The 13,883-nt window shown below is 45.7% G+C and overlaps 1 protein-coding gene across 3 annotated transcripts in view; it reads right to left on the reverse strand.

Moving 5' to 3' along the window:
- S1PR3 (sphingosine-1-phosphate receptor 3) overlaps positions 1 to 13,883 on the reverse strand; it is an 81,050-nt gene that overhangs the window by 15,589 nt on the left and 51,578 nt on the right. The window contains exon 1 of one of the 3 annotated variants that reach the window (XM_080973019.1): positions 2,419 to 2,647. The exons of 1 other annotated variant lie outside the window; for it this stretch is intronic. The gene's annotated coding sequence lies outside the window, so the exon portion shown is untranslated. One more of the 3 variants, XM_080973021.1, reaches the window with a different exon arrangement.

Genomic DNA, 13,883 nt, shown 5'->3' on the forward strand with positions numbered 1-13,883 from the left:
CTGGGATAATACTAGGATGAATGGGTGGGCAGTTCGGAACATGGAAACGTAGCTTGATACATTCAGCTTTCACATCACAGCTGGGTTTTGTGACTGTGAATGTGTCTTGCACACACTGGTAATTTGAATCAATATTGAGTGATTAGCAAGACTTGGTGAACCACTATACTTTGCAGGTTTTAGGGCCCAGCCAAAGGGAACCCCTACCAAAATGAAATTGGGGGAGGGAGATGGTTGAGTGCAGTGCTCCCTTTCCTCTACAACAATCATGTGAACTGCGGAGAAATTTAAAACGCAGGAGGCTGCATAACAAACAGAAGGGCCCATCATGTCTGTAGCCTAAGTACTTTGGGGTGGTGTTTGGCACATTTGTGGACATTGGCAACAGAGAGCTCAGATCCTTTCATCTAGCTCTAGTTCCCGAGCCATAGCTAAAATAAGATAGAACACTAATTTGAAAGGACACCCCTTATTTAAGGAGACCGTCTCATACTCTAAAACACCGCAGTCCCATAACATGTAATGGGCAGCCTTTATTTCCATACTTTACACTCCCAGAGACCATAATGGGTGTTCTCAATTTCAGATGCCACAGTTCCACCACGAGCTCTTACTTTGGAAATCTTGGCTAGTCTGAACCTCTAGAAATTGCTTTATTCTTCTCCTCTGGTTCAGATTCCTCACTCCCAACTGTCTCTTATTATCAGGACCATTTCTTATTACTATTTTGTTAACACACGGAAGTAATCGTGAACTGACCTTTTCCTGGTTGATTTACTGGTTGACATTAACCTGGAAGTGCAAAAGAGAGTCAGGCTTTGGGGCACTTCCTGTAACATACACAATGGTCCTCTGGACAAGTGGGGTGTGGCTGTTTCGTAGAATTATAGAATCACAGAATTGTAATAATAATAAGAATTGTAGAGTTGGAAGGGACTCAATGGGTCACCTATGATGCAGGAATCACAGCCAATCACAGTTTAAATCAGAGCTTTCAAAACTTTTCATGTCGGTGACACACTTTTCCTAGACATGCATAATTTTGCAACACAGTAATTCAGTTTTACTAGCAAACCTGAGGTTAAACTAACCCCTTTCCAGCCCCGGGAGGAGCACAGGGAGCTTTCTTACGACACACCTACACACTGCAGCCGACACACAGTTTGGAAAGCTCTGGTTTAAATGATCCCACAGTGTAAATAATCGATGAGAGCCTTTTCATCTCATGTTCTGTCTTCCTTGCTGCTATGTTTCCCCAAAAGCCAGCCCCATGATCAGTTCACCTACATGTCAAATCCCCAAGCCATATGGTGAGGGCACTGATCTCTGCCAACCCAAACCTCAGGATGGAGACCAGGGTTGTGTACACAAATGCATGTTGAGCCAGCAACATGTACAAAAAAAGACCATCAAGAATAGCTAGGGGTGGCCACAGCCACCAAGTGGCACTCATATACCCTTTAGGAGTGAGTAATAATCATCATAGAATCATAGTTGAAAGAGACACGGGTCATCTAGTCAACGCTCCTTCAATGCAGGAATATTTTGCCCAACATGGGGCTCAAATCCACAACCCTGAGATTTAGAGTCTCATGCTCTACCAAACTGGGTGCTACTTTTGCTTCTCGTTGTGGTTCGACATCCCAACACACAAAAGCTCTGGGCAAACCTCGTCGGGCAAGAACTTTGCAGGAAGCCAGTTCTTTCCCCACCCTTTTTAACAGCGCGATTCTTCAGCATCCCAAGTAATTTGGAGATCCATCAGTCACCATCCCCTTTGCTTTCAGCGGCGAAGTCTTCCAAGACAAACAGCTTTGCGGCCAAAGAGACACACGCGCGCGCACATGCAACTCAACATTTACGAGTCAAATGAACAAACTGAGCAGAAGCAGCAGAAAGCAGGTGAGGAAAAGTTTTAGATGAGGCCCCTGCTTTCTCTCCCTTTGTAGTTTATTATTATAACTACAGTATCATCAACGCACCACCACCGCCAGTTAAGTCTCCCAGCAGTTGACGATGGTGGGAATCCAGAGGCATCCCCTCTCCTCCGGGAAGCGCTGCAAACTTTTACAGACTCTTGAGGCAAAATGGTAATACAAACCACTCTGCGGGGAAAGGATGGCCAGTCCTTGTCACATCGCAGGAGGGCAATGCTGAGCTGACCATTCCCCCCCTCCAGATCCCTAGGACTCACGATTCCCCCCCCCCAAAAAAAAATCCCGATCCCCAACCGGTTCGCACTAATTCGGATGACAGAACACTGACGTGTAAACGGCACCCCAAGCGTCAGCCGAGAGTCCCCTGGCGTTCCATCCCCAAGCGGGTCACACTAATTCGGATTACGGACCGCTGCCGTGTAAACGGCACCCCAAACTTCGCGGAGTCTCCCGGCGTTCCATCCCGCGCGCCTCCGCTCACCTCGCTCCGACGCGGCTCCCTGCCAGGCGCGCCTCATCCTGGGACGTTCGGAGCGCCTTATATACCCGGAGTCCGGCGCTCTTTCCGGCCGATCGTCCCCTTTCCCCCTTCCCGGCTGTCGGCCAGAGCGTGGATCCAATTGATCCCACGGGCGCTGCGCTGTTGGAGAGCCCGCCGTCCCGTGCAAGCGCGGCCAACTTCCCCGGCAGCCTGCGAGGAGATGCTGAAGCTGCTGCTGCTGCTGCCGCCGCCCGCCCCCTCCTCGGGCTCCTCCCTCGCGAGGTCGCCCCCGCTCCATGTCCTGTTTCACACACCCCATCCCGGCCCTTTCTGCTCCCTGCTGCGCTCCTTCTACATTCCTTCTCCGGCCAGCCTCCCCTCCTCCAACGCGCCTCCCAGGATCGCATCTCGCCCACCCTCTGCTCGCCTGTCTCACCGCCGTCGCTCCCGCTCGACTCTCTTGTTTCCCATCCGTGGCAATTCCAGAGAAGGCTGTCGGACCCGAGGCGCATGGACTGGGAAGGGAGCCCCCCTTGCATCTCAGCGGGGCTGGGTGAAAAAAGGAAAAGTTTCTACCTGCGAGGCTCTCCCAGCTCAGGCAGCAATCCCATGCACACTTAACCAGGGAATTATAGAACTGTAGGCACCAGAGAGTCATCTAGTCCAGCCCCCTGCAATGCAGGAATCTTTCATCCCAAGTGGGGCTTGAACCCACGACCTTCAGATTAAGAGTCTCATGCTCTGCCGACTGAGCAATCCTGGCTGGTTAATTCACTTGTCCAAGTCCCTTTTGGGGTTGGAGCTGGCAAGCACTAACCAGGAGAGGGGATTTCAACTGCTTTTAAAAAAAAAAAAATGGAAAAAGATAGTTGTTAGCATATAGGCTAGCATATTTAATTTTTAAGAACTTCAGATAATAATAATAATAATAATAATAATAATAATAATAATAATAATTTTATACCCTGGCTGGGTTTCCCCAGCCACTCTGGGCGGCTTCCAACAGAACATTAAAATACAATAACCTATTAAACATTAAAAGCTTCCCTAAACAGGGCTGCCTTCAGATGTCTTCTAAAGGTCTGGTAGTTTTTCTCTTTGACATCCAGTGGGAGGGCATTCCACAGGGCAGGTGCCATTACTGAGAAGGCCCTCTGCCTGGTTCCCTGTAACTTGGCTTCTCGCAGCAAGGGAACCACCAGAAGGCCCTCGGCGCTGGACCTCAGTGTCGGGACAGAATGATGGCGGTGGAGATGCTCCTTTTAAAGTAGCTTTAAGTGTATGCATATCATGAATTGTGCATATGTTGATCTAGTTTCTCCTAGGGTTGGCAACATTAACTATTTTGAGCAGGTTCTGTTGGCAAGGCACTGTTCTACCACATCCTGCTGGGGCTACAAATGCCAGAGGATGTTGTGGTTTCTTCTATGTCCATTCTTGGAAAGATGGAGTCTATTATTATTAGAAACTATTGGTTGCTGTTAATCCTTAAGTAGACGTACACTTTGGATCAAGTCAATAGCCCATCTACCTGTAGTTAAGCATCCAGGATCAACTCCCACCCGGAAACCAATGTCCCCACTGCGGAAGGACGTCTGGATCCAGAATTAGCCTCCACAGTCATGGACTCACTGTTAGGACTGTGTTTATGGAAGACCATCTTACCTGGCTATGAGTGATCTCCAAAGAAGAAGATTCAAAAACATTGCTGCCTCCATCTGTGGATGCAGATCTTAGCCATTGCGGTTAGTAGCTTTCGGTAGCCCTTTCCTCCATGAATTTGTCAAATTCATAGTTTGTGGAAGATAGTAGATAGTTGCACGAAGAAGATGTGAACAGGTAAAATGGCCAAGGCAAGACGCATGGCAGGGCAAAGAATCTTGGTGTTCATCCACACTTTCGCTTGAGCTGCATTTTGATCACATTCTGTACCAGCAAATTCCCCCAGGCCCAAGGGCTTTCTATTTTGCTCTCTGGCTGTGCCTTGCAAAAGTCCAATCTTGCGCCCTTGAACTGAAGTGCAGCAAAGCAAAATCCCATGCATCTGATAGGATCTGATTCGACAGGTAGTGTCAGGTTTTTGCAAGGCAAAAGAGAAGCTCTCTCAGAGAAGCTCTCGGACAGCGGGTGGGGGAATGGTAACTGGTACGCAGCACGATCAAAATATGGGTCAAACAAATGTGCCCGTAATTTCACAGATATGCTCCTCTGAACTACCCAGGAATGAGACCAGGAACAGGTCACAGGGGCTAACTTGATAAAGGCATGGACCATTAGGAACAACAACAACAACAACTTATTGATACCCCCATCTGGCTGGGTTTCCCCAGCCATTCTGGGTGGCTCCCATCATCATCATCAAGTGACAAAACATCAAACATCAAACATTAAAAACTTCCCTAAACAGGGCTTCCTTCAGATGTCTTCTAAAAGTCAGATAGTTGTTTATCTCCTTGACATATGATGGGAGGGCGTTCCACAGGACTGGTGCCACTACCAAGAAGGCCCTCTGCCTGGTTCCCCGTAACCTCGCTTCTCGTGGTGAGGGAACTGCCAGAAGGCCCTCGGAGCTGGACTTCTGTTCTAGGCTGAACAATGGGGGTGGAGATGCTCCTTCAGGTATACTGGGCCGAGGTCGTTTAGGGCTTTAAAGGTCAGCACCAACACTTTGAATTGTGCTCAGAAATGTACTGGGAGCCAGGACTTCCGGGTTGGCGCCATCGCCGAATGGCGGACTCCCTCCGAGCTCCGGAGGGAGTCTGCTCGGCAGGGGCTGGGTCCTACCGCGCCGGCGACGCGGGGACCCTTAAAAACCACGGGCACGGAGTCCGTGGACATGGGTGACTCGGCTTGCACCATTAGCGCCCTCCCGACTCGTGAAGGAGCCTTTTTAAAGGCTTCGGATCGGGTGCCGGGGAGCGGCGTGGTGCTTTGAGTCTTCTGCTTTCCCTGCCGAGCGCAGCCGCATGCCATTCGACGGAGAGCGCTGGCTTCTTCCATTGAAAATTTGGACTATTAACAACAACCCGTGAGTAATTGGGAAACCGGGTTCAAAATTTCGGATTTGGCACGAGCGGGGGCGATTTAAAAAGGAAGTCAATCCCCCCCCCTACTGTAAGCATTCCAAACAAGGACTGAGCAACCAAGGTCCAAAGGGAAGTATATTTCTGATAAAAATCATTAATTCCACGATGGGAAATTATAAGAACTGTGCTGGAGGAGAAGAGTGGAGGGGGAGAAGGAAAATGCAACCCCCCCCCGGGAACCGGGGCGATCCGCGGAGCCTGGTGAAGAGAGACGGAGACTTTGACAGCTGTCAAAGTAGCTGTCAAAGCTGGAGAATATAAAGAGGACTTTGTTACGAGGACTTTGCTGGTTAATTTTGTTACATTTTGCTATAATATGGATACAAACTGTTGGAAAATAAGGAACAACAATTTGACTTTTGGATCAGAGGATACAAAGTTATTATAATCCCCCTAGAGGGGTATTGGGACATTACAAGAACGGTCGTAAGTGTAAAAATACTCCGGGATTTGCACAGGACTTGTTATCTTCTGGGAAAGCTGCAAAACTGAAATAGTATTTTGTCTACAGAGGTATTTACATTAAAGGAGACAATAGAATTTTCTATTGAAGAAAGGAAGGGACTGGACGTAAGTTTTTGTTCCTGAATAACAAACCTCTGTAGAGATACCAGATTTCTGAATAAGAAAGTTTTAGCAGCTGAACAGGACAAGAAACCTGAGAAAGTGAGGAATAAGAAGAACAAAGGACTGATTACGACACGGAAAGAACAATGGGAGGAGTGGTAAAGATCAAGGAAATTAAAGGCCTTTGTTAGATTGGACACTTGAAGTTAAATATCATTAAAATTAATAAATTAAAAGAAAACCGGCAAGATGGAATTGGGGAGAAATTTGGCCATGAATTGAGACTTCCAGGCTGATAATGTATAGACTGATGGACATGGGGAATTCAAACTGGGGAAGGGGGGGGGGAGATTTGGAATCCAAAGGCTGTGTAACAATCTTTTGAATTTTTTTATATCTCTTATTTTCTATTTCTTTATATAACTTACGCATGTCATTTTATTTTGATTGGACGTGTTTAAAAAAAGGGAATTCGTGGAAGGAACTGGGGTGGATCTTGGGGAAAATCTTTTTTTTCTTTCTTGTTAATGATGTGGGACGGTGTAAGATTTGTACAATTCAATTTGGATAGTGGGTTAAACAAATTAAGCTTCAAATTGGGAGTGAGAGCTTGTAGAACCAAATTAAGGAAAGGGGAATACAGTTGGGGGGGGAGGGGGGGAGTCCAAGAAAGTAGGCAATGAAAGTAAGGTTTTAAATATCTTTTTTTCCTTTTCTTTTTTCTTTGTATTTCTATATCTTTGGAAACTTTAATAAATATGATTTAAAAAAAAAAAGAAATGTACTGGGAGCCAATGTAGGTCTTTCAGGACTGGTGTTATATGGTCCCAGTGGCTACTGCCAGTCACCAGTCTGGCAGCCGCATTCTGGATTAGTTTCTAGTTTTTAACTAGACCACTTTGGCGAGACAGTTTGCGGGCAGGTAGGGTCTCAGCCTGTGTACCAGGTGGAGCTGGTAAACAGCTGTCCTGGACACAGAATTGACCTGCGCCTTCATGGACAGCTGTGAGTCCAAAATGATTCCCAGGCTGCGCACCTGGTCCTTCAGGGGCACAGAAAAGGAATTGAAAATAAAACTGTTGGTATCATAACGTCACTATGAAATTCTATGGTGCCACCACATCTGGAGTACTGTGTAGAGATCTGCTCACCCCTCCCCGAAAAGCATATTGTAGAGCTGAGAAAGGTTCGAAAAGGGAGCAATCGGAAAGATCAAGGTTTGGAGCATCTCTTCTATAAGGAAAAGTAGCCACAATCGGAGGCTTTTTAGTTTAGAGGAAAGTAAAGTAAAAGGAGACCGGATAGGGATGTGTAAAATTATGCATGGTGGAATTGCTTCTTCACACAGCAGATAGTGTGACATGATGGAATCTGCTCCCATAGGAGACAGTGATGTCCACCAACTTGGCTGGCTTTAAAAGAGGATTAGACAAATTCAGGGAGAAGGTTACAAGTAGCCTTCTTGAGTACCAGTTTCTGGGACCGCACAACCAGGGAAAGTGCTATTGTGCTCCTGTTCTACTTTTGGCCTTCCCATGGGCATTTGACTGACCATGGTGAGATCATGATGCTGGACATTTGGCCTGAAGAAGCAGGAATCTTCTGATGCTCATAAACTGCATTGAACCTGAGTAAAGTATTAGGATTGTGTGGCACCTCTGTCTAATGGAAAAGCAACATTGGCTTAGTATGTCACAGAAACATGCAAACTGGCCTCGTAGCAGGTCTGGCAATTTGTTCATATACTGTAGCTCAGTATTGCCTATCTTGACTGCTAGATAATAGAGTCTCAGGCCCAGAGGGTCTCTCCCAGCCCCTGATACCTTCTTCCTTTTTAAACTGAAAGTGCCAGAAATTGAACCTGGAACTTCCCCTTCCAACTTCTCCTCTCATTATTCCTGCATCCTCATTTTGTAGAGTCCAATCCAGGCTTCCTCAACCTCGTCCCTCCAGATATTTTGAGTCTACAATTCTCATCATCCCTGACCACTGGTCCTGCTAGCTAGGCATCATGGGAGTTGTAGGCCAAAAACATCTGGAGGGCCGAGGTTGAAGAAGCCTGGTCCAATCCAACCCCCTGCAATGCAGAATATGCATTGATCCTGCAACCCGGGCATTATCAGCACCATGCTTCTTCTCCTCTTCCATTCCTCCCACCTCTTGCCTTTTGGGTCCCTGTAAACCTTTGCCTCAAATTGGTCCAGCTGCTGCTGTTAAAACGGTGTGAATCTGGTTTGATTCAGCCAGCGTTGATCATCTTTATATTGTTTTAAGCTGGTGGTTAAAAAGCATGGACCACATCTCCTCTGACCATCAGCTATGCTGAATGGGGCTAATGGAAGCTGGCATCTGAAGGGGTCATCCCTGAACTAAAGGAACCCATTTAATGTTTTTGGTTTTTTAAAAATCAGAAATAGCTACAATAGATTTTTCAAAACACACACACACACACACACACACACACACACACACACACATACGAGAACAAAAAGTTTGTCCAATTCTTGGCACTTTTCTGCTGCCTCCATTGAGTTTAGCATCGCTCCTTGCATTTACTGAAATATCTCAAGGGGCCAATAGGGGCAGCACAAACACCATGTGCGAAGCTGCTATTTTAGCCTGTTGTTGTTGTTGAAACAGTAGCCTCAGAGCAAAGCCAATGCACTGCTAGTCTCTGACTTTTACTCCACAGTAGACCCTTGCCAGAGGCCAAGCTGACCGTGTTAGGGACGCTGAATTCTGGGAAGGCTGCACAGATTTCGGGCACACTGACAGCACGGCTGAAAAGATCCACTGTGAGACCAGTTCCAGCAGAATGCATCACTGCATCAGAGGCTGCAAAGTGTGTGAATTTGTCTAAAGGGCTCCTTTGGGGGGAGTGTTACTGCGTGGACACGCTGGGCCATTGTACAGCACAAATGATGTTTCAACCCATTAATCACGCCCATTCATTTTCCTGCTAAGTCACCACTTTGGGATCTCCCATCTCAAATAAAATTCTCTTTTTCCCATCACCTTTCAAAAAGGAATTTTGTTCTGGTTGTCTCCTCGTCTCCACAGGAAGTAACAGAAGAGGGGGTGGAACTGCAAGACGTAATGGTATTCATGAGTACAGAGCACCTTTCTACGCACGTAATGTAAAGAAGCATAGAGGCGAGCAGGAAACTGTGGTCCTGACCATCTCCACTATGGTTGCTATACAAGTTCAACCAGCATGCATAGAGGAGGAACTGTGCTAGCTAGCTAGCTGTTTGTTTGTTTGTTTGTTTGTTTGTTTGTTTGCTTGTTTGTTTGTTTGGCTGAGCAATTTATATACTGCTTAACTACAATATTCTGTAAGCGGCTTTCAAGATACAGTGCCCAATAGTAAAAACTAATTAAATCTCTAAAATCGCTTCAGTTTAATTGCATTGGACTTGACTAGATGGTCAAGCAGCTAATTCCCACAGAACTGCAAGGTCCCTTCCTTCTGCAAGGTTATTCCTCAATATGTCCTTCCGCATATATTTGCCATTTCGTAATGTCCTCTCCAGAAGCCCACCCAAGCAGCAGATTAATGGGAAGCTGCAGAAGAGCTCCGGCAACTCACCTTTTAAAAAGCTTGCTTTTTCTTTAGGGTGTTTCGGAATACCGCATGGCTCCATCTAGCAGCATGGTGTTATATTAAGTAACCTAGCTAATTGTAGGGTCCCAGAGAAATTCTGTTAGTTCAGATAAGAGCCTTGGGGGCTCACAAAAACCCACCTCAAAAGAGAGGAGTGTTTCAAGCCCCCAAATTATTCTCCATTCTCTTTTCTTCCTCTTTCTCCACCAGGACACTTAACATGATTGCAACTTTAACGAAAGCTGGGTTCAGAGCCTTGGGCAAATAAATCTAGGGTTGTGCACAGGGTTTTTTTTCCAGCTGGAACTCACTGGAAATCAGTTCTGGCACCTCTCAGCCATTGCTATTATAAGAGAACAAGGGCGAAGTTCATGGTGAGCTCAGGCACCTCTTTTTCTAGAAAAATAGCACTGGTTGTGCACAAGATTTAGAAGAAGAAGAAGAAGAAGAAGAAGAAGAAGAAGAAGAAGAAGAAGAAGAAGAGGAGGAGGAGGAGTTTGGATTTGATATCCCGCTTTATCATTACCTGAAGGAGTCTCAAAGCGGCTAACATTCTCCTTTCCCTTCCTCCCCCACAACAGACACTCTGTGAGGTGAGTGAGGCTGAGAGACTTCAGAGAAGTGTGACTGGCCCAAGGTCACCCAGCAGCTGCATGTGGAGGAGCGGAGACGCGAACCCGGTTCACCAGATTAGGAGTCCACCGCTCTTAACCACTATACCACACTGGCTCTGAACAGAATTGAGCTGATTCAGGTGGAATCAGGCTTCAGCAGCGTTGGATTAAGACAGCCCAGGGTCACCCTCGGGTACGGTGGGATGGTGGGTGGGGGAGAAGGAGAGGCAGTTTGCAAAAGGACTTTCAAATAGTCCCACACTGTGCTTTGGCTGCACACACCTTTCCCAGCAGGAAATCCCAGATTAGGCCCCAAATCAGATCAGGGAAGGGGGAGTCCTAAACTTCTTTCAAAGTTACCACCGAGACCATATAACACCGGTCTTGAAAGACCTACATTGGCTCCCAGTACTTTTCCGATCTCAATTCAAAGTGTTGGTGCTGACCTTTAAAGCCCTAAATGACCTCGGTCCAGTATACCTGAAGGAGCGTCTCCACCCCCATCGTTCAGCCCGGTCACTGAGGTCCAGCACCAAGGGCCTTCTGGTGGTTCCCTCGCTGCGAGAAGCCAAGTTAAAGGGAACCAGGCAGAGGGCCTTCTCGGTAGTGGCACCCGCCCTGTGGAACGCCCTCCCACCAGATGTCAAAGAGAAAAATAACTACCAAACTTTTAGAAGACATCTAAAGGCAGCCCTGTTTAGGGAAGCTTTTAATGTTTAATAGGTTATTGTATTTTAATATTCTGTTGGAAGCCACCCAGGGTGGCTGGGGAAACCCAGCCAGATGGGCGGGGTATAAATAATAAATTATTATTATTATTATTATTATTATTATTATTATTATTATTAAACACATACACAAATCCTCTTCAGCCTTGGTTTTGTAAGTTCACTATTTGTTCTGATCATACCACCACATCCATCGACCACTTACATTTTGAGCTGCTTTGGTGTGTATCAAAGGGCAGAGCCTGACTGAAATCTAAGGTCACAGGTATGAATCCAATGGGGAAATGTTCCCTTGTGACATCTCTGTGTATTTGGTGCCTGTGTCATTCCTTTTAAAAGCCTCCTAAAAGCTCTTCAGGACCATTTTGATGGGAAGGGAGATACAAAAGCCAATCGATCAGTGAGTGAGTGAGTACAAAATGTTACATTGGAAGTGGACGATTGTTGGAAATGGGACTTGTTGAGGAAGTATAGTCAAAGGATAGAGGAAATAAAATCAAATGACAAGTATTTGGATGGGATAGGAGAATGCAATGGAGACAACAGGAATAAGAATAGAGAATTGGCACTGGAATCGAGAGAGCTGGGATACTGTTGGAACATTGCCTGTCCTAAATGAAGTGGTTTGTGGTACGCATTTTCCAGCTCCTTGAATTAAGCTACCATTGTGGGTTCCAGAAAACAGCACACGCTGAGGTTTCTCCAAGGCCCAATTTGCTAGTGCTTAACTTTGCCTTTTATCTTAAGACAGTTGTCTGTCTAGTTGGGTTTTGATAGTTTGGTTAAAGAATAAAAGGATGCCTAGATCCAGGTTTGGAGCAAGTACTCTTGAGAACCCCAGCAGAGATTTTTAAATCAGAAAACATGCAGCAAAGTAAACCTGGAAATATAGACCGCTAAACCTTTAAAATATCCCCTTCTGCGTTTCTTCCAAAGTTACCCACTTCTGTTAGCCTAGAAAGAGACCACACGTTTAGTAAGTTTTAAATGGCTTACTCAACCATCTCTTCAAAGGTCAGCTTCACGTGCTTTTCTATACAGCAGCAAGAAAAGACAGGCAGATAATTTAGTTTCAAAAATTGCAAATGTTTCCAGAACGTGTGCAGAGGAAGGCAACCGAATGATCAAGGGTCTGGAAACTAAGCCTTAGGAGGAACACTCGAAGGAGCGGGGTGTGTTTAGCCTGGAAAAGAGGAGACTGAGAGGAGATATGATTGTTGTTTAGTCGTTTAGTCGTGTCTGACTCTTCGTGACCCCATGGACCAGAGCACGCCAGGCACTTCTGTCTTCCACTGCCTACCGCAGTTTGGTCAAACTCTTGCTGGTAGCTTCGAAAACACTGTCCAACCATCTCGTCCTCTGTCGTCCCCTTTTCCTTGTGCCCTCCATCTTTCCCAACATCAGGGTCTTTTCCAGGGAGTCTTCTCTTCTCATGAGGTGGCCAAAGTATTGGAGCCTCAGCTTCACGATCTGTCCTTCCAGTGAGCACTCAGGGCTGATTTCCTTCAGAATGGATAGGTTTGTTCTTCTTGCAGTCCCTGGGACTCTCAAGAGTCTCCTCCAGCACCATAATTCAAAAGCATCAATTCTTCGGCAATCAGCCTTCGATATGATATGATATGATATGATATGATATGATATGATATGATAGCCATCTTCAAATATCTTTTTTTTTAAATATTTTTTATTAGGAATTTCAACATAAGAGTTCATCAAAAACACGTCATCCTCATTTTTTCTCCCCATTTTCCCCTCCCCGCTCCCCAAGAAAGAAAAACTCACCCTCTCCCCCCCCCGGACTTCACTCAGATTCTCTCTCTGGTTTTTCAGCACATGTTATTCTCTGCATGTTATAAAATTGTAAAGATCCTTAATTTATTTATCTATATGTTACCAATAAAAAGTTTGTGAGTGTTTATTCAAAACCTGCCAAGGAGTCCAGTGCATTTTGTTGTTTCTTTAAGTACTTTGTAAAAGGTTCCCATTCTTCTTTAAAGTCAAAGTTGTCCTTATCACGTAGTTTATGTGTCAACTTCACCAATTCCACATAGCCCATCAGTTTCTCTTGCCACAGTTCTTTGGTCGGGATTTCTTCATTCTTCCATCCTTGTGCTATTAAGACTCTTGCTGCCGTTGTCGCATACATGAAGATGTATTTCAATTTCCTTGGCAGGTCTTTCCCTACAATCCCTAACAAAAATGCTTCAGGCTTTTTTGCAAATGTTAATTGGAGCCCCATCTTCAAATATCTTAAGGGCTGTCAAAGGGAAGAGGGGGCTGCTTGTTTTCTCCTGATCTGGATGGTAGGACTTGAACCAATGGTTTCAAGTTACAAGAAAGGAGATTCCAACTACCGTAAGCCTTCAGAAAAACTTTCTGACAGTAAGAGCTGTTTGGAGCACCCATCATCTCACATTTGTAGTGTTGTGCCCATAGCACCACCGTGTTCCAACTCACTTCAGGCTATATTTTGGATAGGATATTGACTGTGGAAAGGCATTCTGCCTCTATTTCAGTGATCCTTGACAGTGACTTACGAATCCTACCATTCCTGGTGATGGAACATTTATCTGATTCTTATTAGTTTGTGACTCCATGCACATATGTCTTCTGTTTATGAATTTTGATGCAGTATAGTGTTATAAAAATATTGTCAGTATATGATTAGCTGACATATTGCTTGTGTTTGTTCAGAGTAATAGCTGTTCGGCAGTGGAATAGACTCCCACAAGAGGTGGTGGACTCTCCTTCCTTGGAGGTTTTTAAGCAGATGTTGGATGGCCGTCTATCATAGATGCTTTAGTTGAGATTCCTGCATTTCAGGGGGCTGGACTAGATGGCCCTTGGGTCCATTCCAACTCTAAGA

Source organism: Podarcis pityusensis (genome assembly GCF_964106645.2).
Source record: "Podarcis pityusensis genome assembly, chromosome: 11".
In the NCBI taxonomy this organism is placed as follows: Eukaryota; Metazoa; Chordata; class Lepidosauria; order Squamata; family Lacertidae; genus Podarcis; species Podarcis pityusensis.